The sequence below is a fragment of the Ovis aries genome, chromosome 14 (assembly GCF_016772045.2).
Source record: "Ovis aries strain OAR_USU_Benz2616 breed Rambouillet chromosome 14, ARS-UI_Ramb_v3.0, whole genome shotgun sequence".
NCBI classification, from domain to species: Eukaryota; Metazoa; Chordata; class Mammalia; order Artiodactyla; family Bovidae; genus Ovis; species Ovis aries.
Genome location: NC_056067.1, coordinates 25,557,206 through 25,563,846, shown reverse-complemented (window position 1 = coordinate 25,563,846; position 6,641 = coordinate 25,557,206). Strand labels below are relative to the sequence as shown.

General features: G+C 46.0%; 1 long non-coding RNA gene across 1 annotated transcript; it reads right to left on the bottom strand.

The window, feature by feature from the left end:
* Nucleotides 1–206: 206 nt before the first annotated feature.
* Nucleotides 207–5,402, bottom strand: LOC105611951 (uncharacterized). The gene is made up of 2 exons (XR_001045064.5): nt 5,250–5,402; nt 207–4,088 (listed from the first exon to the last, which is right to left on the bottom strand). It is a non-coding gene; the product is annotated as an uncharacterized LOC105611951 (long non-coding RNA).
* Nucleotides 5,403–6,641: the final 1,239 nt, after the last annotated feature.

The following is a 6,641-nucleotide window of genomic DNA, read 5'->3' as shown; positions in this document are numbered from 1 at the left end:
GAAACAAGATCCCTCATTAGAGAACCAGGCAGCCTGTAAAGCCACGCCCCAGAAGAATTTTATTAAGAAAAGCAAATAATAAAACACGATATCCTGTAGGATCCCAATTTCGTTAAAATACACACAAACATAAAAATGTGTGTGTGTGTGTACCCACACTTGCGCACAGATGGGACAGAAAAGAGTACCGATAAAAGGTCAAAGAGGAGAGTATCAGAGAATTTTTATTTCTTCTTTGTTCTTTTCTGACATTCTAATTTTTCCACAGTGAACTTTGTAACCATTAAAACACACACACACACCCAAATACTGCAATACCTGTTTTCTTTTAAGTACAATGTTTACAAAGAGTTTTTAAAGAAGGGGGAAATGTTGATACCCAGCTGAGGGGAAAAGGGGATACAACGTTGTATACATCGTAGGTAAAGAACAAGAATATCAGGGCAGGAAGGGGATAGGAAGGAAATACCTGGGGTGTCAGGGCTGGTGGCTTTGTGTGGATACCATCACGGTTCCGTCCACCTAGTGTGAGAATCCCCACACTTTTGTGTGTCTACTGTACCCTGAGTCTTTAACATCTTTGTCAATCCAGAGAGTAGAAGATAGAGTCCTGCTCTGATTCGATCCAGGGGTGGCAGAGAGACTCTTATAATTTACACATCCTTGATTACTGAGCCTCTTTCCACCCAAAACATTTTATTATGAAAATTCTCAACATACAAAAAAGCAGAAAGAATTGTACAATGAACATCCATTGATCCACTATGTAGGCTTTGCAATTTACATTTTCCTAGACTTGTTTTGGGCTTCCCTGGTGACTCAGATGGTAAAGAACCCACCTGCCAATGCAGGAGACGCAGGTTTGATCCCTGGGTCAGGAAGATTCCCTGGAGAAGGGAGTGGCAATCCATTTCAGTATTCTTGCCTGGGAAATCCCACGGACAGAGGAGCCTGGCCAGCTACAGTTCATGGGGTCGCAAAAGAGTCAGACACGACTTAGCGACTCAACAACAACTCAGGAATAGCTAGATGGACTTAATGCATAGGGCAGGTATATGGGAAGGGACTCAGAAGGTCTATGTCCTCTCTGAGCACCATTCTGCCCACATCTGTATGTGTTCACCAGCCTGGAAGCTCTGCAAACCCCACCCTTTGGGGGTTTTATGGAGGCTTCATTACATTGGCTTGATAGCGCAAATCATTAGCCATTGGTGACTGACCTTAATCACTGACTCCTCTTCCCTCACCAGAAACTGGGGTAGGACTGAAAGCTCAAACCCTCCAATCCTGTGGTTGGTTCCCTTGACAACCCGCCCCAATCTTAGCTTACCTGGGGGCTTTCCAAAAGAGACTTCAATAGCATAACCAGATACCTTTATCACTCTCATCACTTAGGAAATTCCAAGACATTTAGAAGCCATGTGGCAGGAACCCAGAGGAAGAACAAACGTATATTTTTTATTATCAATCACAATATCATAGTACTGCTTTGAATTTTCTTAAACATGCCTTTTCATGAATATATGTGAGCATTTTTGCTGCATATGGAGCAAGTCTGCTGGCTCAGAGAGAGTATATGTCCAGCTTTCCCATATGATGCCAAACAGTTTCCCAAAGTTGTATAATTTGTATTCCTGTCAACAGAGAATAAGAGCTCTGGTTTCCCCACATCCTTGTCAACACTTGGCATTATCTTCTGTTTTCCTTCTAGCCGTTCTGGTGAGTAGATGGCAGGATTGCATCGTTGATTTCATTTGCATTTCCCTGATGGCTAATGAAGTTAAGCATGTGTTCGTATGTTTATTGGTTATCGGGATATCTTTTTTAAAATAAAGTGCTGACCTAGTCATTTTTCTTCTGGATCGTCTTTTCCCCCTTCTTGTTTTACAGATGTCCTTTATACATTTTGGATACAGATCTTTTGTTAGATATACAGATGGCAAGTATCTTGTCCTGCTCTGCGACTTCCTCTTCATCTTCTTAATGGTGTCTGGTGAGGGACATTCTTAATTTTAAAACATTGATTTCTAAAGTAATCTTGAAAAAGATTTGTTTACAGTGTTATTTTAACACTTGCAACTGTGAAGTCATATCCCCAGGAAAAATTACAGCATGTGTGTTAAATGCCTCTGCCTCCTCTCTCCCCCACAGCCAATTCTGTTGAGTGTCCGCCATAAATATCTCAAATTAGAATTCACTGAGGTCATTTCAGGCTACTGTGTCTTCCACAAGTAGTACTTCCTCGTTTGAAATAAAGGAATCAGAAATCCTCAGGTAATGGGAACCTTTATCGGAACTCGTATGTACAGTAAAGGGACTTCCTCTTTTCTGAGAGATTTTTTGGAGGGGAAAAAAGTTGCCTAATATTCAGGCATAGCCAGTCTGTACAGACATATTCTCTGTTCCAGGGCTGTAATAGAAAAATATTGGAGGGGGCTTCCCTGGTGGCTCAGTGGTAGAGAATCCACCTGCCAGTTCAGGAGACACGGGTATGATCTCTGGTCCGGGAAGATCCCACATGCCACAGGGCAACTAAGCCCGTGGACCACAACTATCGACCTTGTGCTCTAGAGCCCGTGCTCCACAACGAGAGAAGCCACCCCAACGAGATGCCTGCGCACTGCAACTAGAGAGAGAAGCTCCTGCTTGCCTCAACTAGAGAAAAGCCTGAGCAGGAACAAAGACCCAGGACAGCCAATACATAAACAAATAAAATTATGTTTAAAAAAAGTGCTGGAGGGATTCCCTGGCGGTCCAGTGGTTAGGACGCTTTGTTTCCACTGCTGGGGGCCCGGTGGAATCCTTGGTCAGTGAACTAAGATCTTGCAAGCTACATGAAGAAATCAGAAAAAAAAAAAAGAAAAGAAAAATATTGGATACCCACACATCCTAATTATGGTATCTTCATTCAGTGGAATACTAAAGAACTATTCAATAAAGACAAGATGAATTTATGCATAAGAATGTAGACTTCAGAGGGGAAAAAAGCCAAGAGTGGAACAGTCTGTGTGGTAAACTGTGCACACATCTTGAAAATGCAGTCTGCTTGGAAGGACTCACACCAGCGATAGGAACGGGGTGGTGGTGCAGGAGTAGAAAAGAGCCTTAGATTCTTTTGCAAATCACTGGGGGCATTCAACATACTCTTAACCTGTGTGCACCTATTATTTATCCTACCAAACTAATTGAAAATTTAAAAATACAAAATATAGACATTTGAAAGGGAATGCAATTTTTCATCCTAAGAAATATATGCAATCACTTTGAGTCCTGAATAGTTCCCTTCAGAGTTGTCAAAACTTCTCTGTGACCCCTACTGCTGGGGTAAGGACCGAGGTGAGGGCTAAACACTGGAGTGTCTCCTTTGGGGGCTTTACTCTCAGCAATATGATGTCACTTGTGGCCAACTTAGAGCTAACTTCCCACGAGGCAGAGCAGGTGAAGTGCCTGGGGTCCACAAGAGTTCCGGGGGCTCATGGAAATGTTGAAATTGGCTTAAAACAATAGAAAAAGAATACAGTCATGCCTAGATTATATTTGTCTTTTTACTAACAGGGTCATAAAACATAATTAAGTATATCTATTTGATCCCCTGGAGTAGGAAATGGCAACCTGCTTCAGTATCCTTACTTGGAAAACTCCATGGACAGAGACTGACGGGCTACAGTCCATGGGGCTGCAAAGGCGCGACTGAGCGACTAAGCACACACACTGCTGTATCTATATCTATATCCATAATTTTATGTGTAGGTAACCGAGCAAGGACTCCTGGGCCCACAGTGCAGTGCAGACAGCCAAACTCTGACAGCCAAGTGCATCGAGTGTGCAGCAAAATAAGGCTTTATTTGCAGGGCACCAAGCTAGGAAGCGGGAGCCAAGCCTCAGATCCACTCCATCTTGGTCTTCGAGTTAAGGGTGTTTTAAAGGTTAACAACAAAGGAACTGTGATTAATCCTTGTCTTGTGACATTCTGTGACATTTCTTAATCACACTTTTGGGAGTCAGGATGTCTTGAGCTTATGATTCTCTGGCCAGGTGGTCCATGGCTCAGACGAGGCTAGGGGGCTTGTCTGTGAGCTCATCTTGCCCTGGAGAAACAACCCAGGTTTGTATATTAATGAAGAATCTATAAGAGCAATCTTAGAACATTAACAGCAATCTGAGTCATCTGACTCAGGTTGATTAGGGCTCAGTTAGCACAGGACGGCTGCCGTCTATGGGGTCGCACAGAGTCGGACACAACTGAAGCGACTTAGCAGCAGCAGCAGCGCAGGACGGAGATCAGAGGGTACGAGAAAGAGGTTGAAGTCAGAAGAGACAGGGCAGGTGGGTCAAGTTTTGGATAGAGATTTTAATCATAAACTCAGTAAGGGGATTTGGTTTTAGAGGGACTCAGATTCATATGTACATAAATATATATAGTTTTTTACAAGGAAGGATTCACGAAGGTGCAAAAGTATCAAGAAAGTCGTAATGTGGCCTTGGGCACACTCTTTCTATAAAGGGCCCCGTAGTAAATATATTAAGCCTGGGGGCCAGGTGGTCTCTGTTTTGACTGACCTTTGCCAGCAGCAGAAAGCGACCATCACATAAACAGATGGAGGGGAGTGGCTGTGTTCCAACAAAGCTTTATTTACAAAAACAGGAGGTGGGTGGGCCTTGGTCCAGGGCCAACCTGGTTGGTGCCTGGGAAGCTCTAGTATTTGTTTTTTTGTTTTTTTTTTTTTTTTTAGTTTTTTATTTTTTAAATTTTACAATCTTTAATTCTTACATGCATTCCCAAACATGAACCCCCCCTCCCACCTCCCTCCCCTCTAGTATTTGTTGAATGAATGGATGAATTGGAGAGGGTGGGATTGCTATCAGTCCTGACCCTTGTTGGGCTTCCCTGGTGTCTCAGATGGTAAAGAATCTCCCCGCAATGCTGGAAACCCGGGTTCAATCCCTGGATCAGGAAGATCCCCTGGAGAAAAGAAAGGTGCCCACTCCAGTATTCTTGCCTGGAGAATCCCATGGACAGAGGAACGTGGCAGGCTGTAGTCCATGGGGTCTCACATGACTGAGGGACTGACACTTTTCTGATCCTTGTCCGTGGTTGAGTTTGGGTTTGGTTGGGAAGTGGGGAGTGGATACTGGGCTGGGGATCAGTTTTCATGTTCTCAGCCCCACACTTCCTGTGTGACCTCGGGCAAGCTACCCTCCCTTGCTGGGCCTCAGCTCTCTGTCCGTAAGATGGAGGCTGTACTCACCATTTGCTGGATTGTGATGAGAGAATGAAATGTAACTGAGGATATGGAAGTGCCTGGAATAGGAAAAGGAGATTCCCACTGGGCAGCTCGAGGGCAGGGACGGCCAGCTTCCTGGAGCCCTGGCCGCCCCGGGGAATGTCACTTTGGCAGAGGAAAGAAGGGGGCGGGGGCAGCCAACAGCGTGACCCGAAACACAAACAGTCCCCAAAGAGGGGCCGAAACTCTCACCCTGGTGAAAACACGCTTGTCAGGTTTCTGCCCTGCCCCTGAGCAGGACAGGGGAAGGCGCCCCAGGCTGGCCTCAGTTGGCAGTGGCCGCTAGTAGCTGGCGGGGCCTGGGCCCCTCACGTGCACCTGGGCATGCATCCAACCAGAAGTGGCCCTGTGTGCCCCAGGGTGTGATTGTCCATCAGCCAGAACCTGAGGTTGCACCTCAAGGGCAGTGCAGGGACCCATGGAGGGAGCCCCACGCCCCCAACTTCCCACTGGGGTGCCCAGTGGCCCGGTCAGATGAGCTGCCATGTGACCTGGAAGGGCAACGTGGAGGCAAGTGTTCAAATAGACAACTCACATGTCCAGGGACCTGGCAATTTCGCCTTCTCTCCAGCTGTATCAGTTCCAGCCCAGGCACGATACAGAATTCTCTTCACACAGACCCAGCAAAATGTTCTAGTGGCTTAACAGAGGTGTGATCAGGATCACTGGACACTAAAGGGCAAGTCGAGGCACAAGACCAGCCCCATGGGCTGCCACGGCCACCCTAGACTCAGATCCACACTCTGCTTGATTTGTGTATGAAAAAACAAACAAACCAACCCAAGATCATGTGTTTACAAAGCCTTTTGTTACCTTGCAAATCCTCAAGGAAGTGAGGGAGAGTGACTGGGCTGCACATCCTGACCAGGCCAGCAGGGGAAGGAGCTGGAAGGCTGTGGAGGCGTGTGTCTGGGCTCCAGAACTCTCACTTTGCAACTAAGTGGTATGTGACCTGGGACAAGTCTGTTGTCACTGAGCTCCAGACTTTGGCACTGAAGGACTGAATTAAATGACAATTGTGTTTGGTTGTATTTTTCTTTTGAGTTACAAATCATGGAAATTCGGATTCAAACTGGAATGACCAAAGAGAGTACTTACTGTTTCTCATAAGAGTGAGGGGGATGGCCATCAGGTCTGGCTGTATCCAGGGGCTCAAACAATGCCATCCTTCTGTCTTGTGTCTCTGTTCTCTTGTGTGCGGCTCATTTTCATGCAGGCAGTTCCATGTGTGGACAAAGGCCAGAGATGATATGGACATTGCTCATCCCTAGTAGAGATGGAGGTGGGGATAGGGGGCTGCCTCCACCTGGGTCTCACCTGCCCCTGGAACTGGGGAGAGGGGCAGCCTTTCTGCAT